Here is a 26801-nt window from a genome sequence, read left to right as displayed (position 1 = left end):
TTGTGAACACAACTGCTCTGGAGATTAGTTGATGCTCTGTTTGCAGAAAAAAAAGTACAAAAGAAAAATCATATTTCTAAAAATATTTAAAAGCCTCAGTTTATATCTGTCCACTTTTCTCTGTTTGTTTATATTTTCTCTAATTGTCTATTAACACCACTCCCCTGGAACAAGCATGTTGGCTATTTTCTTACAGATGAACTCTATGAATCCTGAGGATTTATTAACCATAAAACAAAACAAAAAGAAAACATGCTGCCTAGATGAGAAACTGCTAAATTGGCTATAAAACTATTCAGAAAAACCCAATCTAACACCAGGGGCTCAGAAAACACAAACAAGGAAGCTCATGGTTCTATTTCCCTGTCTCATTTCACATTGAAAATTGCTTCATAAAAGACATTGGTAGCAGGTTAGGAATGTAAAAAATACTTTTTCTACCTTTTGAGACCAAAGGTAGTCTTGCCTTCTTTATTACAAGAGATTCAAGTTTCATGATTTATGTTTCTGTTTTCTTAATTCTACCTTATAAAAGATGCTGAACACCAGAAAAAAGGAAATGACCATCCCGGCATATGATACTTTTAATGTCCCTGCTGAGCTTCACGTCCGTACTGAGTGCAGTATTACAGTGTAGTCAAGGGTGTGCAATATGTTTTTTAGCCTAAGTGTAGCAGACACCAGTGGACAGAGATTGGAAAGGAAACCAAATTATCATGGTTATTAAAGGTGGAAAAGGCTATCTTTGGCACAAGGAAATGTCAAAAGCAAATAGTAAATATACGAAAAAAAAAAAGAACACTCAAGTTCCAAAGTACTGTGGCTCTCTGGTCACAAGATATCCTTTCTGTATATATCAACGAGAAATACATTTTTTTTCTTTTTTTGAAGCTTTAGGCAGACAATCCTAAAAGGGAACAGACAAAAAATTTTTTTAAAAGAATGAGCAATTTTTATTATGTAATATTGTGTAAAATGTTGAAATATATATATAACATATAATTCAAAGATCAAATATATTTTTAAAACAAAAGTGAAAAGCTTTTTAAAAATTCAAAGATACAATTTAAATTAGAAAAACTATTTTAAAGATTAAAACCATTGAAAATTTGATTTTGTATATAAATAAGCTATGAAATAAAATTTAAAGCTAAAGCAAGAAAATATAGAAGCTAAAAATTAGAAAAAATATATTCAGATCACCTATTGGCATTAGTGTTTATTAGAGTTTAACTATTCATTTTTGTGTGTTTTGTTACTTCTTATTTAATTAAGATGTGTTTATCTCATTAAAAGATACTTGTAACTTTGCATCAACATTTTCAGCATATACTGCTTTTGTTTTCAGATCACATTTGGGACCTTATTTACTATGTCTCTTGTCTGTGAGATTCCTATTTTCATCTTTTTCTTACACTTGCAGTCAGCACAGCTGTAAAATCTGAGGTCACCGTCTCCACACAAGACCTCTCTCACTTCTGACATCAACCACAAGTTTAGTGGTGCCCCAAACCACCCTCTGTTCTGGTAATTCACTAGAAGTTTTCACAGATCTCATTGAAAGCTATTCTATTCATGGCTATCATATATTACATAGATAGGATATGTTAAAACCAGCCAAAGGAAGAGAGAGACACAGAGAACAAGGTATAGGAGAGTTCCAAATGCAAAGTTCTGGTGGCCAGAGTTTTTTATTAGGGATTTATTATATTGGCATAATTGATTGATTGATTAATCCCATGGTCAACTCAGCAACTAGGTTACTGATACTGCTTGACCCAAAGCCCCTGTGCTCTAATCACATGGCTAATCTTTCTGACATGGCCAGCTCTACCCTGAGACTGTTGGGTATGGCCAACCATATCCTCAGACCCAGTGTGGCAAGCCCCCATCCTATCTGATACAAAGATATTCGTATCAGATATAATATACATTACTTTCCAGAAGCCAAGGGCAAAAGCCTGACCTCCTCTTTGCTACACTGACAAGGCCAAACATTCTTTTTTTTTTAAATAAGAGATAGCATCTCACTTTGTTGCCCAGGCTGGAGTACAATGGTGCAATCATAGTCACTACAGCCTCAAACTCCTGGGCTCAAGACATCCTCCCACCTCAGCCTCCTGAGCAGCTGGAACCACAGGTGCACATTACCTCACCCACCTAATTTTAAAATTATTATTTTAGAGACAGAATCTCACTACATTGCCCAGGCTGGTCTCGAACTACTGGTTTCAGATCATCCTCCCACATTAGCCTCCCAAGTAGCTGGGATTACAGGCACAAGCCACTGTGCTGGGCTCCAAGGCCAAACTTTTAGCTAAACCAGCCAACGCTCTCTTACAGCCAAGCAGCATATGTCCAACATTTACAAAAACTAGTATGTTCTGGGGGTAGGAGGATTTTACCTCATTTTTCCAATGCATTTGACCATCAGTACTGGTATTATCATCTTACCAACACCACCAGTGTTATATCATGGCACAGTGTGGTTGACGTGACTTGAAAAATGAGATAGTGGTGCATTACCAGAGTCCCACTCAGTCATCAATAATTAGTCCAGTCCATCATCACACAGAACCAAAACGTCCCAGAGAGATTTCACTTAGTTTCGTTAGCTTTCTTTTGAACTTGTCAGATTGTGAGAATAGATATGATCTTGGCAACCATGGCTTCCTCCTTTCAGGCATCTGGTATCATTGAGCTAAGAGATAACATTATCTCTTGCTCTGAGTGGCAATGTAATATTGGATTTCCCTTGGTGCATAATTCTTTTATTAATTCCTTTACCCTCAACTAGTGTTCCTCCTTCTCTCCACTTAATCATTTTATCCAAACTTTTTCACCCTTTAGAAGGAATGTTAAGTTTGACTACTGTGCTAGTCCATATTTCCAACAGCATTATTAGTCTACCAAGTGCCCCCCGCCAGTTCAGCCCATTTCCATTTAAATAGGGGAGGGCTATAGACATACAGAACCAGTGAGCTTTATTAACCACTGGGCAATTGACTGCATTTACTGTCAACTCCAATATTTCCAAATGGGGTGAAGACACAATTAACCCCATCAGGCCTTTACAAATTCTGACTTAAAGGTTTAACAATATAGTTATGCTCTCTTTCTTAGAGATATTCCTGATTCTTGGACCTATAGTTGCAGTCCTGGCCTTGAGACCACTAAATCAGGAAAGAAAAGGGAAAGTTGAGGTTATGTGGGGAAAAGAGGAAAAAGAATAGTCATACCAGCATTCTTTTCTACCCACTCCTTCCTAAATCTTCCAGTTAAGTAGAGGAATCTATCTTTCGGAAATTTTCCCTTGGCCACTCTCATGTTAAGTGTAAGCATAGGCTCACGAAAGCAGGTTAGCCACCCCTCCTTGCCTCATCTCCCTTTCTTTTAGACAACAAATGTTCCAATTGTCTTTTTCAAGTCTATGTCAAACTCTTACCCTAAGGAGGATATCTCTCTATGCGCTGTTGGACATTATGGGCTGAAAAGTGTACTTCTTAGTCTGAAAAAAATGTGACTCAAGGGTCCAAAGTGGTGCAATATTTTCTGCTCTGGTGCTTTTATAGTACTTTGACAATTTCTCTCTACCACTGGCTATGACACGCCCAGTCTACACTAAGCTCCTGCCAGGACGCATCTGTAGGCCCCTAGGGCTACCAATATCAGTCCCAGTTGCCAGCTATGTGTGATGCCTTCCCACCCAGGGAACTTCCCCCATAGCCATTTGCAGTCTTTGTCTCTCCAAATGGCAAATAGTACAATTTTATAGGCATTTTATTTGTCAGAGTGTGGAAGAGAATTATGTCTAGATTCAGCTCATTTCAGCATTGCTATGGACCCCCAATGTCCACTCATTTAGTGGACCAAGATGTCCACTCCCAGGGAGCACATCAGAATATCTACTAACTGGTCCTAATCATCTTCCAGTCTTGGAAGGAAGTTCTTCTGATGGGCATTGACATGTCTAATGCACCCTCTAAATTCCTACTGTGATTTCCATAGGGCCAAGCTCCATGCAAGCTTCTATTTAATAGGCCAACTTCCCCTTGTCTTACCATACTACCCATGACTTGTTAAAAAACAAACACAGGGACAAATAGCATGCAATTCCGCCCCCTGATCTGATTTGCTTTTAGCTTCTTCTACCAGAGCAGTGGCCTTTCAAACAGGATCCTGTCCATTCACTTTGCAGCTACTCATCCATATACCATGTGGCTTTTTGTTGGTAAGTTGAGAACTGGTCATGGAGCACTGAACAAATAGCAATAAGCTCTGGCAGCTCTGCAGTTGGTTCCAAAGTCATCCCCAGGACAAAGGAAGCTGCATGCTCATGAGTACCTGCTTGCATTCCCCTGGTAGCATGTTCCTGTACAAACCATTTCTATTTGTCATAGAATTCTTCTTGGCATTGTCTTGTCCATTAGAATGCTTCTCTGACATCAACCAAGACATTATATGTATTTCAAGTTTGAGGATTAGTTCATGTCCTTCAGTTACAGGAGCAACTCAATTAAAGGCCAATAGCAAGCTCTTCATTGTCTTTCATTTGGAAATTTTCAGGTTCAAATTCTGACAGTATTCAGAAGCTACAATACAAAATGTCAATAGTTTCTATTTACATTAAAATTATTTTTACTTCTCTTTTTAAGTCAAACTTCTTTTTTTACAGAAATGTTTCGTTGGAATTTTTGCAGATTTTGAGTCAGCTGCCTTGGACTATAACTGTTAAGAATATACAGTATAAATCTCAGATTTCAGTCCAATTATGTTACCTGATCAAATAGGTCTCATGGAACTTATTTAAATTAAAGTAATCATACAGCTTTAAGGAGCTATGTGTAGCATTTTAGGGATCCAATGTACTCAGCAGAGTTTTTATAAATTAAAGAAATTGTACAGCTTTAAGGAGCTATCTGTAGCAATTTAGGCATCCAATGAACTCAACAGAGTTTTAAAAGTCTTAGTATATCCTGGCACGAAGTAGGCAGCATCCTCCATATTCTTTTGTGGTGACAACCTAGAAGGCTATGAGTACTGTCCATGCATAGATAATGTTAAGGTTACTTAACCTCCCTTCTTTCATAAAGCCAGGCTCTAGAATGTAAAAATTCATTCTACATCCAGATTTTCCTGGTCCTATGAGATGTCCTGATTGTTAAAGATGAGCAAAGATTTACAGACTCAATTTTGAGACCTCAAGAGATTGTCACCCACACTATAAAATCTACAGCAAGTGTGGTCTCCATTATAAAGAAAATAAATTAAAATTTATGTTTATAAATCACATCTCTACCAAGATACTGTGTATCAGTTTTCCAAGGACTGATCAAGCATTCAGTCTAGAATAAAGATCTAAGCCAGGAGAGCTGCTAAATCAACCCTAAGGAGAAATGACAGGTTTCAACATCTACTAAGAAATGCTAATTAGTTAATTACTAATTATATGTTGAAGAAAACTACTGATTTAGTTAGTACTAAAATTATCACTTATGTAACCATAGATAGTAGGTGAGTAGCTAGATAATTGATAGGTAAATAGATCATAGATAGGTAAGTATAATAGTAAATGTGGGGTTATATTTCTTACAACTTTTCTCCCCTTGCAAATGCTATAAGATATGGAACCTTTTTTTTATCAAGCCTGATGTTGGGAAGCTGGACCCTTGCCTGAGAAATGATGAAATACAAGAATCAAAATTTTAGGAGACTCTCTCACAAAGCAGTCCACAGAATAACACAAAGAAGATCCAGGTCTTCAGATTCCTCTCCAGGGTTAATGAGAGTTGCCTGGTCTTATTTTTCACCATGCAATCATTTTTTATGTCCCAGGAGGTGGAATATCGGAGCTTAATTTAAGGCTCTCATGTCTGGATGCAAGACTCGGCTTGAAATCAAAGCCAGCTCTACCATTCATTCATGGTAATGTCTTTTAAAAGTTATTTAATAACCCCATTCCTCATTTTCCTCACTTGCAAAATAAGTGTATTAATAACAATTACCTCATTTGGCAGTTGTATTCACTTAGTTAATATAGCATAATTTTTATATTCCTAACACAAAATAAGTATTATATTTGTAAAGTGATGCTATTAATGGAAGATTTACTATTAACTATTAACTATGCTCTATCAATACTATTGACTATTGATTATGCTGAAGTCATGTTATAATTCCCTAAAGGTCATCTATAAATGCATAACACAATTCAGAGTACTTCTTTATTGTAGCTCTCATCCTAGTTTTAGTTAAATTACTAATTTTAAAATTACTCTCAGTTGTTTCAGATACTATATAAGTTCCAACAGGGTAATGATTGTGTGTGTGTGTGTGTGTGCGCGCGCTCATAGCAATACAACAGTGACTAGTACAGTAGTTGAATAAAGTAGATGCTTAATAAATCTTTGTGCTTAATAATTTACAGTTGATGAATTGCAGGTTAAATGAGCTAAGTGACCTTCCTAAGGTCAAAGTTAATGATAAGTTAAGCTACATTTAGAAGCCAGGGCAAAGTTATAACAGACACTATCATCAGAGCTAATTTCATGCTTCTGTAGCTTGTGTAGTTGTACAGAGCCCCACACTCAGATGGGGCCTGCACTTGGCTTAAAACTCAACTGTTGCTGCCTTGAAATTCCTAACACAGTAATTTTTGAGTAAGAGACCCGATATTTTGTTTTGCCCTGGGCCTTGCAAATTATGTGTCTGGCCTTGACCATCATGCAGTCTCCTGACTCAGCCTTCAAAACAGATTTGAGGATACTGGATTGAGAAATGCCTGCTCAGATTAATGCAGACTTTGGCCTACTCCACAAAATCAGCAAGACAAAAGGCTTCCTCTCCCTCCTGTCAGCTATTCCCAGGGCCATAAGCATTCCCCTTTAGAGAGCTGGCAGGAACAAATTGGGCAGAATGAAAATTGCATTGCACTTGAAGGAATTACATTAGCAAACCCAACTCCAATGTGAATTGAGAGCACAATTGCTCTCATCAGACACTGGAGGTCATACGTGAAATGGTAACAGTCAGATAATAAATAACATCATCCTGCACATAAAACTCAGAGTGACCTTCAGAAATTGTGGCACCCTCCAGTCTCTAAGTCTCTCTCCCCGCTAGCATAAAAATGCTCTCTGCTTTCCTAGGGCCTCCTTCCACAAAACTTCACCAGGATTTGTCCATTTTGGAGAGTACCCCACATTCCAGGTTTCTGCTAGCTCCCTCCCACTGGTGTGATATCCTACCTTGTTTTAACCTGAATTGACTCTCCCTTAGCTGAGAGAGACTCCATTTTGGCTCCTTCACTTACAGCCCCTTACCCACTCCCCTTCCACAAGGACTTAACTTGTGCAAGCTGACTCCCAGCACATCCAAGAATGCAATTACTGATAAGATACTGTGGCAAGCTATATCCACAGTTCCCAGGAATTCGCCCTGTTGATAGTACCCACAGCGCCCACGTTTGTGTACAGTTGATAGCACCCAAAGCCCCCGCATCTATCACCTTGTGATGGATTTAAAGCCCCTGCACCTGGAACTGTTTGTTTTTCTGTAATCATTTATCTTGTTAACTTTTTTGCCTGTTTTGCTTCTGTAAGATTGCTTCAGCTAGGCTCCCTCTCCCCTTTCTAAAACAAAGTATAAAAGAAAATCCAGCCCCTTCTTTGGGGCCGAGAGAATTTTGAGCACTAGCCGTCTCTCGGTCGCCAGCAAATAAAGGGCCCCTGAATTAGTCTCAAAGTGTGGCGTTTCTCTATAACTCGCTCGGTTACAACACTGGTACATCAAAATATTCTCCAACTGCTACTGAAAGTCTGAGAGTTACTGAGTAACTGAGAAGGTAAACTGATAGACTAGTTAAAATTCAAGTGTTAATAGTTGGAGACAAACCTGGCCTTGAAAGAGACACACAAATAACTGGCTGCATCCCCTTCTATTTCTGCCCGTGTGATGTGTCAATTCCTGGGCCACAGACACTCTAGTTGACACACCCACCCCAAATTTCTCTCTCAGAGATTGACTGACTGATATTTTCACAACTGGAAGTCTTTAGAGGGCCCATAATATGAACTCCTAGTAAAATACAAATTATCAGAGCAAAAGAGCAGGCTAAGTTACACACCACAGCAGTCTCTTGCACTCCAGTGTAAGTTTATCAGATGTTTTCTGTAATCTAAATTTTGTAATGATTGCAGTGCTATAAGGAGCAGAGGAAAGAAGGACAGGAAGGAAGAACTGAGCTCGCAATGCTTCCCTAGCAATTTAATTAAGTCTTTTCAGTTAGATCATTCCTCCTCTCTGAATATCTATTGCAAATGTCCTGTAATTTCCTTGTGTCACCCACTCCTCCACCATGGCTTCCTCTCCTTCATTTTCAGCAGAAGATTGTGTTTCCCCACCACCCCCACACCAAACCCAGGGAAAAGATAAGCTAACAGGCAGATCTTCCTGTCACCAAACACACAGATCTACCTTCAACTTCATCCTCCCAATTCAATGAAGACTTCATCTAATGTCTCTTCGGTATGAGTGCGTGCTTCCTCCCTGGAGCCTTCATATAGGTAATTAAATATTTCGAGCTTTTCATTTTAAAAACCAAGTACTCATGGTGGCAACCATACCCTCACCTCAGTCACCTCATAATATATGGTCCTAAGGCCACTCTGTCTTTTACAATTAAGCACTCTAAAGATATATTTCCACCCACTTTGTCCACTTTCTGCCTTCGCACTGACCAGGTTCATTTTAACCTCCACCACTGGCTTTGCCCCATCTTCCATAGTATGGCTTCACTAAGGTGGCCTCCATGCCAGTCAATGTGATGGACACTTTCCAGTTTCCATTTAACCTGATTTTTGGGCACATTTTGACATTGACTAGCAGACTCCGCTTCTTGACATACTTTCTTCTTTTTTTTTTTTTTTCCTTACTTTACTCTGGCCAGTGTCTGAGCCCCTTTTTCTAATTCTGCCTCCTTTACACTAAAGCGTTTGGAATTTTTCAGGGCTCAGCCCTAAGCATTATTCTCTTCTTATTTTATTTTTTCTGAGTAACTTTAGCACATATGCTCCTATGATTTTATTTACCTTCTTTTCTTTTTTTTTTTTTTTTTTTTTTTTGAGACAGAGTCTCACCCCATCACCCAAACTGGAATACAGTGGCACGATCTCAGCTCAATTCAACCTCTGCCTCCTGGGTTCAAGCGATTCCTCATTCTCCTGCCTCAGTATCTTGATATCTCCCCCCGAGTATCTGGGATTACAGATGCCCACCACCATGCCCGGCTAATTTTTGTATTTTTAGTAGAGCAGGGTTTCACCATGTTGGCCAGCCTGGTCTTGAACTCCTGACCTCAGGTGTTCTGCCTGCCTCCGCCTCCCAAAGTTCTGGGATTACAGGCATGAGCCACTGCGCCTGGCCCAAATATTTCTTTTCAGAACAAACCTATCTTCTACATTCTAGGCTCATATGTAACTTTATAGATGCATCCACTGAGAAGTCTCAGAAACCTGAAACTCAGCATCTAAAACTAACGTCTTTCCCCAAATATCTGTTCCTCTTTTCCCTGCAGAATCACTTATTTCAGTAAATAATGCCACCATTCACTTCATGGCTCATGCCAGAAATATAAAAGTGACTCTTAACTCTTCCCACTCCTTCAACCCTCACTTCTAATCTATCACTAAATCATGGTGACTCTGACTTCCAAATAACTCTCAACAAGATTATACCGTTTCTGTATTCACCATCGCCACCTTAGACAGTGCCACCATCATTTTCACTTTGCCTATGGCAATAGCCTCTAACCAGCATCACACCCCTGAGATTTTATTCCTCCAACCCAATCTTTACTTACAAGTCAGGTACATCCTTTTCAAATGCTAATCTCCAACACTTCTCAATTTAGAACCTAACCTAATTTAGCAGTATCCTGTTACTTTCTGTAATGGTCTGAAACCATAGTCCAGGCTGTAACTCCTTGCATAATACAGACTCAGTGCCTGCCTCAACTTGTGCCATTGTGGCCTTCAATGCTCCAGAGGATGAAACCTTGCAGATCACCTGCTGCTCTTCACTTTAGGGACTTTGCCATGCTCTTCTATTTGCTGAAACAAACAAACAGACAAACAAAACTCTTCATCCTAACCTTCACCTGGCCACATCCTATATATCCTAAAGAATGACACTTAAATATCACATCTGATAAGCCTACGTAGTTCTTCCTATAGGACTCAGGCTATATATTTTTACAATACCTTGTACTTCTCCCTTTATTACTTGCCACAGTTTTAATCATTTGCATAACATCGACCCCACCTACTGTCCTTAGACAAAAGCTCCAAGAGACAAAGATTATGTCCATCTCGTTTATTTTTGACAAACTTTTACTTAGCCTTACATCATACACAAGGAAGAAATTTACTAAATATGTGTTAAGTGAATGAATGGATAAATGGAAACTGCAATTATTAAAACTCTACTCTTGGCCGGGCACAGTGGCTTACCCCTGTAATCCCAGCACTTAGGGAGGCTGAGATGGGTGGATCACCTGAAGTCAGGAGTTCAAGAGCAGCCTGGCCAACATAGTGAAACTCCGTCTCCACTAAAAATACAAAAATTAGCTGGGTGTGGTGGCACATGCCTGTAATCCTAGCTACTTGGGAGGCTGAGGCAGGAGAATCCCTTGAACCCAGGAGGCAGAGGTTGCAGTGAGCTGAGATCACGCCACTGCACTCCAGTCTGGGCAACAGAGTGAGACTTTATCTCAAAAAATAAATAAAATAAAATAAAATCCCACTTTTGAATTTTGTAAGGTAAGACCACATGTTTGGCTTCAGACTGAGAGTTCAGCTCCTGGAAATAGCAGAGGGAGGATTACATATGCCTAGGAAAAATGAAATATCTGGTTTTATAAAATTTTGTCAGCTTAGAAATGGCCCTAGTTTCACACTTTAAGTGTACATAGCTGTGCTGAGGCATCTCTCCAAAGACATGACTGTAATAAGTCTACATGGCTCTGGCAGCCTCTGTGATGGCAAGTGTTTTGTTTCTAGGATGAATGGGTTTGCATTACTTTTATGCATGCCATGAAATTAAATCCCAAGACCTCACAAGCTCAGAATTCACCCTGTCAAATCACACACAAGTCTGAGGAGGCTGAGCTTTCTTATCCACAGTCCTTTCACTTATGATACATATTGCAGTTAGTTATATATATGGCTTTTCCATTAATTTGCTATTACATTTCTTTTCTCTGTTTTGTTTTACGCTCTTTTCCTTTGAAATTGGAGACAACATCACTTCCAAAGTGTTCTAGTAATAAAAGAGCTTTTATTTTAAAAAGTAGAAATATTTCATTTCATGAAATTAGATGTTTATAGCATTGACTTCTCCTTTACATTTATTATACTATTTTCCTTCAGCTCTTTCTTAGAGGATTAATTATACATGGTATGGGGAATTTGCAAGTTTCACTGCATCAACCTGTTTTCTGTGGTATAATGATGGCAAAAAATGATAGGGAAATATGATATTTTATAGTACTGCTTTGCCTCCAAAAAACAAGAAGGATATGCAACATATTTCTTGGTCCTATATATAAAATGTCTCTGTTCTCAAATCAGTAAACTATAAATTAATGAAAATATGGGACTCAATTATGTGTGCTTATTAATTTAGATCACAATGCTTGTGTCCAAGAAAGTGCTAATAACTATTCTTGACAGACATAAATACTCAGATTATTGTCATGGAACAGAACACAGCAACGTAGCTTATTAACACCATTTTTCCAATTTTTTTCTATATCCTTGCTTATTTCTCCTTTTATTTAGTGGAATTTTGCTTGTTTATGGTCATTTGTTTGACCATACCTGTTGTTTGTTTTACAGCTGTACTTGTAAAAACTCAGGCAAAAATATCCCTTTCTCTGGTTACTTGTATCAGTGGTTCTGATCTTCTTACAAATACTTTAAAAAATTAGTGTTGACATTGACCCATTCAAAGTCTATAACACTGTCTTGCTTTTTTCTCATTTCTAGAAAGAATTGAGAAGCCACACATAGTCTCAATTATGCAGGCATCTGTCTGCTTCCTCCAAGGAAGATTGAGACATCTTAAGATAATTTTCTACAGCATTGAAAGCACTTAGCATTTAGTTATATATTTTGTTGCATTTTTCTTTGATTTCATAGATAGCAGAAAATTGAACTATAGACACGAGAAGGCAATTTATAAAAGGAACACAGAAAAAAATTGTATATATTGAATTGATGACTTCCCCAGTAATGAAGAATTATTAAGATAAATTTTATATCATTTTAACCTATATATTGACAAATCTTAATGCAAATTATAAGGAAAGAACTTAGATAAAAGACAGGGATTCTGGAAATGTTTGGAGAAAGCATCATACTTTCTCTTCATTCTAAACAAGAATACCTCTGGCTCACCTGTCCAAATGGCTGAGAAAGGCAGTAGATTCCCAGATCGGACAGAAGTCTTTAGCTCTGCAGGTTGAAGAATCCTTAGGAAGAAACTTGTGAAGGGCTATCCTGCCATGGGCTTGGTGAGATCATGGTAAGATAGCCTCTGAAAAAAGATTGTGGGGATACTGGAAAGGACTTGGTCTACAGAAATATGTGAACTGCTGGGGAATTGGGAAAACATTGAACCTGAGTGTGTGTGGGGGGTGGGGAGGTGCGCGCGCACATGCGTGCATGGGCCTTGTTTCCTTGGCCTTCAAAATACAAGTCAGAGCAGAAAAGTTGAATTGAGTTATCCCTACTCCAGAGGCTAAGAGAGTAGGAGAAATCCAGGTCATAGTCAGGAATTTTCCTCCTGCACTCTTACTGTTATAGGTTTAGCCACAGAAGAAGATGGTGACTTAACTTCCATTTCCTCTGAGAGTTCTTCCACTTTGGACGCTTCAGCAACCAAAGGTGATTCCTAAAGAGATCACAGGAAAACATCATAATCACACATACTTGGAATCCAAGCAGCCAGCAAGGGGAGGTTAAATAGGGCAATCACCAGGCAAAAACCAATCAACAAATTCACCAACCAACAAATAATCAACCAACTCACCAACCAACAAATAATCTCTGATGGAGACAGCTGAGGTTTCAAACAATAATATAGGACAACAATATGGTAAAAAAAAAAAAAAAAAAAAAAACTGCAGTGATTGCAGCTCAGCACAAAATAAGACTTCCTAGAATAAAAATTTAATTTAATTTTTAAAAGTCTACTTTTCTTCATTTAGGGGTACAAGTACAGTTGTGTTACATGGATATATTGCATAGTGGTGAAGTGTGGGCTTTTAGTGTACCCATCACCAGAACCATATCTATTATACGCAATAGGTGGAAAATTCAGTAGGTGAGTTGAAATATGGAATGATTATTGTTAAGACTAAAACTGGTGGCCTGAAAAGGTGAACAAAAGAATATTATCTCAAAGTACAGACCAAAACATGAAAAAAGAGAAAATTTGAAGGGAAAGCTATGAAATCTGGAGGATCCATTTCAGAAACTTAGCAGCTAAGTCACAAGAGTTTTAGAAGGTGAAAAGGAAACGTTTTATACAAAGGAAACTGTGTGATGGGAGATACACAATAACTGTCTTAATGACTGAAGGATGCTTCCATTAACCGGAGAAAGATTGGCTTGTACAGAATGAAAAACTGCATTAAGCTTCTTGAAGTAGTAATGAGCAAGATATATGCTAACAATATTCTTGACCTCTTAAGGATAAAGAGAAAAATATATGGAAACTTCCAGATGGAAAATGTGAGCTCCTAAAAATAATTCAAATGGAATCAGACATGTTTTTGAACTATTGAAAAGTAAATGACAGTAAATTCCACTTGCAGATTGCTGAGAGAAAAGGATAATATCAAAAAAAGTATATCTAGTAAAAGAAAGATAGGTATGTGTGGTTAGATGTTGATTTCAGCTAAACCACTTGAGAAAAATACTTGAGAAACACATCAGTGAAAAGACAGGTAATTCACAGCTAAGAATTCAGACTATCAGTAATTGAAGAAAATGGATTGTAATGAAAGGGAGATTATTATGATAGTCTAGAACAAATTGAACTATCTTGGGGAGACTTAGGAGTTAGGTTAAGGTGGAGGAGAAGATGCAAAAGTATTTCACAGATCTCATTAACAGTAGAGAAGATGAGGTGGAGTAAGAAAGAATATTGTAAGACATCATCTTATTGTATGGGGTTAAATTGTGGTTTATAAAGAGCATATTGGTGGTTCTCCATTACACAAATAGGCAGCATTGTGTTTTCACATAATAACAGAGAACGCATGTGTATAATTACAAATGATGGGGAAAGTAATTTCACTACTAAAGGAATGAAATAATAGAAGAGAACATACTAATTTAAAAGGGGAAAATAGAGTGATTGGCAACCACTAGAATGTAAGTTCTATAAGGGCAGATATTTTTGCCTTGTTTGTTCTCTGATGTATCTTAAGATTCTGGAAAATCTTGGCACATAGAGGAGACTCAATACACTTTTTTTAATGAAAAAGGGAAACTACAAATTAAGCCATGAAATAAGATCAAATGAATACAATTAAGCATACTGTTTATTAAATTCCAATGATATACATGAAATACATGTATATGTACACACACACACACACACACACACACACACAAGACAAATGGATTGATTATAACTGTTAACCCAGCATTCTATACCCAGGAAAAACAAAACTATTTTTATTTTTATTTTTATATAATACAAGGTAAAATATAATATTTTCAGATAAAATAACACTAAGGAAACTTTTCCTGAAATATGCACTACAAGAAGTGCCAAACTAAGTTCTTTAGGGTGAAGGGAAATATTGCCAAATGAAAACTCAGATCTTCAAGAAGTAATGAAAAGTATCAGAAATGATAAATATCTGGCATAAATTGTTATAGGCATCATTACTATTCAGGTAGGCAAATTGATCAGTCTTTCCCTTATTATTTCTTCTATTTTTATTTTTAGTTTTTAAATAGATTCCATTACACAAAGATGTTTTAATATTAACTACACTTTCATCCTAAATTTTTGTGTCCATTTTGGTAAGTTGTGTTTTTCAGGGAGTTTATTTCTTTCATCTGCATTGTTGAATTTGTTGGCATACATTTGTTTTATAATATTACTTTATTAACCTTTTATAATGCATGTAGTTACATCCCTCTTTCTTTAGTATTGTTAATCTGTGCTTTTTGTCTTTTTATTGATGTTTGGCTAGAAATTTATCAAGTTTATCAGTTTATGTAAGAACCTACATTTAGTTTTGTTCATGTTGCTATTATTTGTCTGTTTTCTGTTTAATTTTATTTGTTCTTATTTTTTTATTTCCTGTCTTTGATTGAATCTGTTTTGTTTCTTCTTGAGGTGGAAGCTTAGATAAATTATTTTAAACATTTCCTTTCTTAAATATGTGCATTTAAATCTATATATTTGTTTTTAAGCACTGACTTAACTTCATCCCATATATTCTAAAGTGGTTATTTTTCAATTCAAAATATTTAATAATTTTCATTGTGAATAAAACAACAATAGCTTTATTAAGATATATTTTACTCATAATAAAATTAATCCTTTTTGGTATAAAATGCCCAGAAGTACAACCATCATTAAATCTAATTTCAGAATATTTTTATCACCCCCAAAAGAAATCTTGTCCCAATTAGCAGTCATTTCCTATTCCTTCTTTCCTGTAAATGCTGGCAACTGCTAATCTCTTTCTGTTTCTGTGGATTTGTCTATTCTGGACATTTTATATTAATATAATCATACAATATGCACTGTTTTGTGACTGGCTTCTTTCACTTAGCACAACGTTTTTGAGGTTCATTCATGTTGTAGCATCTATCAGTACTTCATTTTTATTGCCAAATAATATTGCATTGTATATAGATAGCTCATATTTTCTTTATTCTTCATCTGGCAGACATTTGGGAATTTCCTTTCTTGACTACCATAAATAATGCTGCTATGAACATTCATACACAGGTTTTTGTGTGTGTGTTGACCCATAGGGTTTTAGAAGTGTGTTGCCTAATTTACAAGCATCTGGGATATTTTTTGATTATCTTTTAACCATTGATTTCTAGTTTAAATCATTGTGATCAGAGATCAGATTATATAAAACTTAAATATTTAAAATTTATTAAGTCTTAGCTCATTTTTTTACTACTCTATGTGCGCCTGAAATTAATGTTTATTCTGTTATCTTTGAGAATAGGGTTCTATAAGCATCAGTTAGCCCAAACTCGTTAATAGAGATGTCCCAATCTTTTACATATGTATATATTCTTTGTCTACTCGTAGCAATTACTCAAACAGAATCAACTTTTTTCTTCAATTATTATTAGAGATGATGTATTTATATGCTTTTCTGTTTTCTCAATCAATTTTTTGTTTTAGTATTTTTAGGCTATGTCACTAAATGTATAAAAACTTTTATTATCATGTCTCCTTTATAGATTGACCTTCTTGACATTATAAAATTATTTTAAGTAATAGTCTTTATCTTGAAGTCTACTTTATCTGATACTAACATAGTCACACTGGCTTTCTTGTTATTAGATTTCCCCTATGATTAGTTTTTGCCTTTTTTTTTTCATCTTTTTACTTTCAACATATCTCCCTCTTTCTAGTTAAAGTGCATGTCTTATAAACAGCCTTTTTTTTTATTATCGTACTTTAAGTTCTAGGGTACATGTGCACAACGTGCAGGTTAGTTACATATGTGTACATGCGCCATGTTGGTGCGCTGCACCCATTAACTCGTCATTTAACATTAGGTGTATCTCCTAATGCTATCCCTACCTCCTCCCCCCACCCCACAACAGGCCCTGGTGTGTGATGTTCCCTTTCCTGCGTCCATGTGTTCTCATTGTTCAATTCCCACCTATGACTGAGAACATGCGGTGTTTGGTTTTTTGTCCTTGCGATAGTTTGCTGAGAATGATGGTTTCCAGCTTCTTCCATGTCCCTACAACGGACCTTTTTCTTTTAAATGCAACCTGACAGTCTCTACCTTCTAACTGAAATGTTTATCCACATACACATATTAGTAATATATTGCTGCCTAACAAATTACCACAAACTAGTAGCTTAAGACAACACACATTTGTTATCTGTGTATGAGGAGTCTGTGCATGGCTTAGTCTGGTCTTCTGCTGAGGGCCTTACAAGGTTGCAGTCAAGGTGTCAGCAATGTTGTGTTCTCATCTGGAGGCCCAACTGGGAAAGAATCCACTTCTGAGCTTTCTCAAGGTGTTTGCAGAATTTGTTTACTTGTAGTTACAGGAATGAGGGTTGTGGCTTTTTGCTGGTTGTTGATTGAAGGTTGCTCTAGCTCCTGGAGGTTTCTATCGGCTCCTTAACAAGTGAGCCTCCCAATATGGTCACTTAGTCTTCAAACCTAGCTAGGGAGAGAGAGTCTATAGAGCAAGTGTGCTAACAATAACAAGGTGGGTTTTTGTGTAACATAACATAATCATGGGAGTGGAACCTCATCATCTTTGCATATTCATTAGAAGCAATTTATAGGTCTCCCACACTCAAGAAAGGGGTGGGAGGATCATACCAGGGCATGAACACCAGAAAGCAAGCAACATAGAGGTCATCAGAGAATCTACTATCACATTAATGTAGTTACTGTAGTGACTTGTTTACATCAACCACCTCACAACTCGTTTTCTCTTCCATATGTTCTTTCTTCTTTTCTTTCTCTTTTTCTATCTTTTTAGAATTTATTGGAAACTTTTCATATTTCATTTTATGTTCTCTATTGCATTGTTAGCTCTATTTCCTTGAATTCTATTTTCAGAGATTATTTATGCTAGATATTAAAATATGTATTCTCTGTGGCTAGCAGCAGGGCTCACCAGTTCATGCCTGGACATAATATAGGGCTTGGGCAGTCCAGCTAGCTCCTTTGGGTTGGAATCCATAACTTTTTGGTGTGTTTCAGTGGGAAGTATAAAGCAAGTACCTTGATTTCTAAACCCAGGAATTTTAGAATTGACCCCTATGATCAAAGAATTTTGGAGCTTTGTAAGATCTTTGGCAGTGGTGATCTCAAGCCAATTACGATCTCCAAACTCCCTTCTCAGGTAACTGTTGGGAGCAATGGCATCCCAGTTTGTCCCTGGAATGGCTGGAAAGGGTACGATCTTGTGAATAGATCACTTTAAAAAACTGTATTATTTGCTTATTAGCCCTGTATCTCTTTAAATTTTGTTTGTTTACAATGTTGTGCTTTATTGGCCACAAATTCTTAGTTTGATGTTTCCCGACAGTACCTTTAGTAGATTATTTTACAATCTATCCATCAATATATATGTTATAAATATATATTATATATATTGAATCCTGAGTTCATCACAGTATACCTTGAATTGATAGTTTACCATTTTACAAATAATGTAAGAATTGCACAAAAACCATCCTCCATTTAACCCCTCTTACTCTTTCTGTGAAGGTTGGCATATATTTTTCTTCTAGTTATATTATAAGCCATACAATATTTTCCTACTATGTTTTCTTTCTTTCTTTCTTTCTTTCTTTCTTTCTTTCTTTCTTTCTTTCTTTCTTTCTTTCTTCTTTCTTTCTTTCTCTCTTTCTTTCCCCTTTTTTTTTTTTGAGATGGAGTTTCCCTCTTGTTGCCCAGGCTGGAGTGCGGTGGCGCAATCTTGGCTCACTACAACCTCCGCCTCCGGGGTTCAAGCAATTCTCCTGCCTCAGCCTCCCAGGTAGCTGGGATTACATGCATGCACCACCACGCCTGGCTAATTTTTTGTATTTAATAGAGAGAGGGTTTCGGCCCATTTCGGTCAGGCTGGTCTTGAACTCCTGATCTCAGTTAATCCACCCACCTTGGCCTCCCAAAGTGCTGGGATTACAGGCATGCTATATTTTCTTAAAAGAATCAATCATCTCTTAATGAAATTCTTAGAAAGCATTTTTACATGTATTTATTATTACTTTGACTCTTCATTTCTTCTTTCAAAATTAGTCTTCTGGAATCATTTCTCTTCAGACCTAACTTCGTTTAGTATTTATTATCATGCACATTTCATGATGATGAATTATTTCACCTTTTTCTGAAATATATTTTTTCCTTTTAGTTTTAGAAGATAATTTCACTGGTTATAGACTTCTAGTTATATGCTTCCTTTTCAGCACTTTAAAAACTTTATGCTATTGTCTCCTAGGTTTTGTAATTTTTGATGATAAATATTCTTATTTTTGTTTCATTGAATGGAATTACCCTATTGTATCTGGCCAGTTTAAATATGTTGTCTTTATCTTTGGTTTTCAGCAGCTTGACTACAATGTAGTAAATTGTAGGGTTTTAAAATGTTTATTTGTTCTCCTGTCTCTGTGTCCTGATGTATTTTGTTAATTTTGTGAAATCTTCAGCTATTATTTCCTAAATATTGCCTCTGGGCTATTCTTTTTTTCCTCTCATTTTGGAACTCCCATAGAGCAAATATTAAAACACTTGATATTGTTTAACAAACTTCAGACTGTTTCTGTTTTTCCCTTTTCTATTTTTTTCCATTGTGTTTCATATTGGATAATTTGTGCTATGCTTTACTTAAATTCACTGACTCTTTCCTCTGCTGATGCATTCTGTTTTTAAGCCCACAGGCTGAATTGTTGCTCTCTACTTTATGATTTTTTAAATTTCCATTTGGTTCATTTTTATGTTACTTCTCTCTGCTGAAAGTCCTCTGTTCACATTTGTTATCTAACTTTTAGATGGGTTATTTTAAAGTTCTTTTCTGGTAATTTCAATAGCTGAGCCTTCTATACATCTCCCTATATGGGTGGTTTCTTTTTATGACTATAGGTTACATTTCCTTGCTTGTTCACCTGCCTGATAAACATTTTGTTTTATGGCAGACATTACACATTTTAAAAACCAGTAGAAACAGAAATAAATACCTTTTTACCCCCATAGGCACCTGTATTGAGGAACTTTTCTTTTGAATCTTAGCTGGAATTGAGCTGGGTGGGAACTGGGACATAGCTTTAATATTTTCTCTTTTCCTCTGATTTGAGCTATCATGACTGTGAGGTCAGGATCCTTCCTCCCAAAGAGTTCTTCATCCCATGCTCCATGAAAATACAAGATGTCTTTCTGCTTTCTGGCCTCATCACTAGCAGCCACTTACTCTAGTTGGTAGAATTAACTTTGCTTATGGGATGTTTTCACCCACACAGTCCTTAAAAGTTTGACTATACATATACATATACATATACATATATAATTTCTAGTCTTAGAAAAGTCTCTCTAACTATGGCAACTGGTTTTATACCAATATTGGACCACTGCCCCATGGTACAAAAATTGCTATTGGTCTTTACTTACCTAGAAGAAGCACACATCTTTCTGGAATTTATATACTCATCTATCTTTATGCTTGCACTGATATCATATTGCTCAGTGATTGTGGTTTTAAGATAGTTTTAAATCACCAGTAGGCCATATTTCTTCTTTTTAAGATTATGTGTATTAGTTAGTTTCATAGTCTACTTTTTTGCGGGGGTGGGCAGGAAAACTCTTGATTATCTTACCCATATTATATTAAGCATATAATAATATAAAATGGCATTCTAATAATATTGAGTTATTCTGTCTAGGAATGTAGCATTCTGTATTCGAATATTTTTGATTTCCAGTGTAGAGAAACATCACGTGATATATATGGTTGTACTAGTACTTGATGAGAATTACTACAGCACAACTGTAAAGGATGCGGACTCTGGAATAAGGCTTAAGGGATCAAATCCCATCTCTACTTCCTTGCCACTCAATTTTGGATCATAGTAAGTCCTTCCTTCACATCACTGATAGGTTCTTGGAAACTGCCACTTTAACTGAACAATGTACACCCCATCCTCAAATAACATTGTTTCCTTTCATGCTTTTTGTTATGACATAGATGAGAAAAATCATTGGTTGCATTTATACCTCATTTCACCTAAAGTTGCAGTTTCTGAGAGCCTATCAACGACATGAAGTGAGGTCTTACTATAGTTAACGAATTCTAAGTTTCCCCAAGTGTAAAATGTACAGAATAATAGCACCCACTTCATACACAACCGGACTGTGAAGACTGAGTTCCTGCATCAACAGCACATACGATAGCACCAGGCACACAGAGAATGGTCCGGCGAACATTTGTTTTTATCATTATTACACTTTTTTCCAATGCATTATCATCAAGAAAATGAATCTTTTTTTAGGTAGCTTTTGAGGAAAAGAAATGAACCTTCCCTTCTAAAGTCCTCAGCTAATGTCTGTTGGGTTTCATTGGCCCAAATTGAGTTATATATTTTTCCCTGAATGTGATATGTTGGTTATGGTCTGATCTTTCTCATACCTGTAGTGAATAGTGGAGTTAGCTTAACTACAAGTCTTAAGTTTCCTCTATTTGCCCCAGGAAAATTTTTATAGTTGTGCTTGTATTTACGTATTTACCTCGTCTACCTAGAAGGTGCATGTGTTTTTATATTTTCTTACTAGATGTCTTTTTTTTTTTTTTTTTGAAAGGGAGTCTTGCTTTGTTGCCCAGGCTGGAGTGCAGTAGTGCCATCTCGGCTCACTGCAAACCCCACATTCTGGGCTCAAGAAATTCTCCTGCCCCAGCCTCCTGAGTAGCTGGGATTAGAGGAGCCTGCCACAAGGCCCGGCTAATTTCTGTATTTTTAGTAGAGATTAGTAGAGATGAGGTTTCACCATGTTGGCCAGGCTGGTCCCAAACTCCTGACCTCAGGTGATCTGTCGGGCTCAGCCTCCCAAAGTGCTAGGATTACAGGCATGACCCACCATACCTGGCTTTTATCTTTTTTTTTTCTTTTTACAGCCATTGATATCTTATTTTCAGAATTGTATTCTGAAGATCTCATACATATAAAATGAGGAGGCCTTGTATTATGACATTCTGAATTGCTAAAATACTTAAAATATTAACAATTTAGTTTCTGTTGAGATAATACTATTATTGAATGAGTTATTTTCAGTGGCTATCTCATCCAGATTCTGACAATGTTCTTGCTGCCTCATGCTTTCTCCCCATGGACTAAATCTGCTTCATAAAAATGCAGGTTCCCTACATAAAAGAACTAGATAGGTTATGTTATCAAACATAATACTACCCATTATAGTTATTTATTTGAATCTCAATATAAAGTGCTATAATAAATCTTTTTAACAGTGCTTTTAAAAATATTTTATTTTTAATTAACAAGTAATAATTATATACAATGTTAGATACAATATGCTTTACATTGTACGGTGATTGAATCAGGCCACCTCACATCATTTCTTTGTGTTGAGAACACTTAAAATTTACTTTTACCAATTTTGAAATATATATCTAATAGTTTTTCTAATTTTATAAAAGGCACCACTCATCTTTCCTTTGTACATTGATGAATTATATGAAAAGCAAAGAAGCAAACTAAATATGATGAGACTGGCAATAAGAATGATGGAGTTTATATCTTTAGTTATTTTTCTTCATCAAGCTGGTATGGTATCAAAACTCATTTCACATAGAATAAAATTAGTTTATTGCACTGAATTCGAAGAAGCCAATTCCAACCAACATTTTAAGTTTATTTTACATCCAAGTTAATGGTCACTTCATTTTCTTAAATGGTCATCTTGTTCTGTTTATCTTAGTCTTACTGATGTGAGCTGATGTTTGCTGTAACATCTCACTGACTATTCTTCCTTCTTTGAATCACTTTATTCTTCGATCCCAATACTCTCCCTTAGAACCTAGTATACTAGAATGTAAGAGCAAACTGTCCGAATGTAGTGAAAGGAGACAAGACTTGAGAGTCTTTTTGAAGCAATTCAGCTGTTGACTCACCCTACAGTAAGAGGCACAGTGTGAGAATATTGCCTAGAAAGTGACAACATAATTCACTTTTCTGAAGTATTGTAAGATGGAATTAACTCTCTCTCTCTCTCTCTCTGTGTGTGTGTGTGTGAAAATTACAGGTAGCTTCTAGATAAAAAAGAAAGAGGCTTCCAGAACACTGTCACTGAGAATTTGTCTTTTCCATAGTATACGTTATAGTGAAAATGACTATAAAGTAGAAAGTAGAAACTTTTAGTAATAAAAAATAAACTTTATAGGCTGCAATTATAATTTAGAATGTCAATATGAAATACATTTTTATTAACTGCGACTTTTTATAACACAAGATATATTTCTGATGTGGCATTTAAGTAAGAAAAGCAAAACATTTTAGTGTCATTTTATCCCTCCAATGAAAGACACAAATTACACTCAGGAAGACATGGAATTCTTAAAAGTAGTTAAGTGGGTGTTTGTCTTCATGAATTTCAAATACTAGTAAATAAAACTGTGCCTCCATTCATATTATTCCATATCTTTCATCAAAGCAGCAGCAAATAAAATTTTTAGTTTTTTATTTGTAAATGTTTTTCAATCAAACACAAGAAATCAATTATCAATTTGTGTTTTCTCTTTTTTTTCTTCATTATCCTGGCTAAACATCCATCAATTTTATTGACATTATCAAAGAACCAACTTAAAAAAATTGTCGCTGATTTAATGTTTTTAGTTTCATTGATTTCTGTCCTAATTCTTACTATTTCTTTTCTTCAGCTTGCTTTAGGCTTATATTGCTCTTCATTCTCTAGTTTTCTAAGGTGGGCACTAGACTATTGATTTTAGGTTTTTCTTCTTTTCTAGCATATGCATTCAATGCTGTATATTTCTATGTAAGCACTGCTGCTCACAATGTTAAATTACACAATTTGTAATTATGGCATGTCTATTAGTTCTGATCCACAAATTGGAGTTTTCCAAATTGAAGCCTTCTCTCCTGTTGTGCAGTGTGTCTATTACCTGTTAAAATCCTTAATCCCTACATTCATCATTTAGAATCATAAAATCTTAGATATATAAAGATACAATCCTTCCTGTACATATTTTCCAATGATTAAACTAATACCCAGAGTAGTAAAATTACTTGCAGGGAGTTATCCAGTGGCTCCATCCCCTCTTACAGTGATTTCTACTGAGGACAATTGACCCGTAATATCCAGGAGATAGTGAGCTTCATTTAGAACCCGGTCTAGAGGTTGCCAACTTCACAGTACCCAGAAGCTGTATGGAGCTTAGTTACAATTTTAAAATATATGGCGCTCGGTAACTACAAAAATGCCAGCCAAGCCAGTGATATAAGTGAGGATGGAGATAACGATACTGAATGAAAGAATGAATTTTTCTAACTCATCGTTCTGATGTCATTTCTTCATAGCAGAGCATAAAATAAATACAAATACATTAAATTGTACGGTGGACTAATGGATGCGGTGAGTTTCTTTTCACCTTATTTATCTCCTGGAACTTACCTCCGTACATGTACTAATTAAACGTCCTAACTGAGAGCAGGGGTTCTAAGATCTATCATGAAAGCATTGCCAAAAAGAAGACTAGGTGCTTGGGGCCCTGGAGACAGCTGAAAAGACAAGTCAAGGAAACTGGATGGCAGTAGGGGATGCTGAATGCAAATTTCTTCTAACTGATTTTAAAATAAACTTCTATTAATTTTATCTATAATCTGTATAAAACTTGGTAAAGGATAGAATGATGATGAAACATTTTTATGAACCACGACATTTAAACACTTATTTATACAACTTTCTGAAGTACTGTATTTTCATTTACAGATCAGTCCCACAATTTCACAAACAAATGTGTTACTCTTTGCTAACAACAGTAATTAAAGTATATTGTGTCACACGGATCAAACTTGAAAGTGCCTTATCTAACAGGACATTTTATAAAATAGCTTATCTCATTGCATTGGTGGAAAAATTCTTCAAGAATGTATAAAATATACCTTTTTATCCTAATGCATTACACAATTTAATAAAAGGAAATAAAATATCATCTCCAATAGTTTAACTTTTTCACATATATATCTTTCAATTCTTGTGCAGGAATTCAATCACTATCTTAAGGGAACACTATGTAGTGTTTATGTGGATTATTTCAGATACTTATGACTTTCAAGTGAAAAGAGAATCTCAAACTATAGAAAAGGTGGTTTTTCAAAGCATAACAATGATGAGAATGGTAAGATCACTGATACTGTAAATGCAACCATAATCCTTTTTTTCACAGGACTATTTTCATAATAGTAGAATATCAAGTAATCTCTACTAGGATTCAAAAGGATTAGAGAAATAAATGTTTGGTCCAAAACAAGAATATTTTAAAACATACTATAAATTATTATAGTCAGCAAAAATACAAAGTTAGTGTAAAATTAATGTAATGGAGACATAACCCTTTATGTTAAAAGTGACCAGTTGCTTCTAATTCTGTTTCTGCTTTCCATAAATTGTAACCTCCATCAACCCAACAGAAAAACTACTTAACAAAGAGTTTAATTCCTTCTTCTTTCCTTCTCTGTGTGGATTTGGGAAATCAGTCTTATTTTCCCGGACATCACCCCTCCCTTTATAAAGTGATAACGATAATAGTTTCTTAGTGAGGATTGTTAGAGACAGTGTCAATGCAGCACTTAGCATAAGACCTGGTACTTTGCCAGTGATAAAAAAATGGTGGTCACCATAATTAATTGCAATCATTTTTATACACACGTGGAGAAGAGACAAGACCAAGGGGGTGAGAAATAGACATAACTGGGTTCAAATTCTTCTGTGCCTCCTATAATTTTTGTGCTCTTGTAAAAATTAGTTAATTTCTCTCAGTCTACATTTTCTTATTAATAAATGATGGGCTAATGATCGCCTCTTACAGTGCTGGGTGAGGGTTAAATGAGATTAAAAGTGCAGACCACCTAGTAACAATTAGGTTAACAGGAGAAACTAATACAAGTTTTCTTTCTTTATTTTCCCCAGAACTACTTAACAATAAACATGCTGATCCATTGTGGAATTATTAAGGAAAATACATTGAAATAGGTGGCATTCTTGTCAAAGATATATATGGACGGCTAGATGGATAGATAGGTAAGTAGACAGAGAGAAATATTTCATTATTTGCATGTAATTGCACCTTGCTTTTAGGACAAACTGCTACAGGAAAACATGTATTTATAAAAGTCCAAAAATGACAAAATTATCAAAGAAATATTTTGCAAAGAGAATAAAAACTATGAATGTACCCCCTGCTTGATGTTCAACAGCTCTTACTACACATTTCAAAGTCAAAGATGGCATGTGGTTTCCTATCTGAAATTGACAGTCACCCTGTTTTCCTTCATTGACCTCTTTTTATAATATAAGTTTTATCCCTTTAAATAGATCACAAGCACTTATCCAGTTCACTCCATAGACAGGTAGCAACAAGAGGAACATTATATTTAACCTTTGCTGGTCAGTAAACTTTGAAATTTTAGTTTATCTTGAATATAGTATCTAATAAAGTGGGTGGTGGTATTAATGCCAACATTTCTTTTTTTAAACACTCATTACTCTCACTTTAAATACTTTCATGCCACATTTATATTTTTATGTTGTAATCTGCTATGGAAAATGCCTTAACTGAGGTATTTTTGTATATTTACAACTTATAAGGTAGAATATGATTTTAAAAGACAACAAAATACAGTGTTGGGAATTGCAGAAAAATTAATATTTTTGGTTTTGTATTTTTGAAGTCTCAGTACTCAATGCCAACTGTAGATATCGCATTCTTTGACTCTAGATTTCTGGACCAAAAAAAAAATGCAATCAAGTT

At 35.9% G+C, this 26801-nt stretch overlaps 1 long non-coding RNA gene across 1 annotated transcript in view; it reads left to right on the top strand.

Moving 5' to 3' along the window:
- LOC115933774 (uncharacterized) overlaps positions 1–26801 on the top strand; it is a 129442-nt gene that overhangs the window by 96801 nt on the left and 5840 nt on the right. Inside the window, exons 2-3 of the long non-coding RNA XR_004069643.3 lie at positions 8382–8564; positions 25961–26071. This is a non-coding gene — a long non-coding RNA (uncharacterized lncRNA). The remainder of the gene's footprint in view (positions 1–8381; positions 8565–25960; positions 26072–26801) is intronic.

The sequence above is a fragment of the Gorilla gorilla genome, chromosome 11, assembly GCF_029281585.2.
Source record: "Gorilla gorilla gorilla isolate KB3781 chromosome 11, NHGRI_mGorGor1-v2.1_pri, whole genome shotgun sequence".
NCBI lineage: Eukaryota > Metazoa > Chordata > Mammalia > Primates > Hominidae > Gorilla > Gorilla gorilla.
This window is presented reverse-complemented; position numbering and strand designations above follow the sequence as displayed.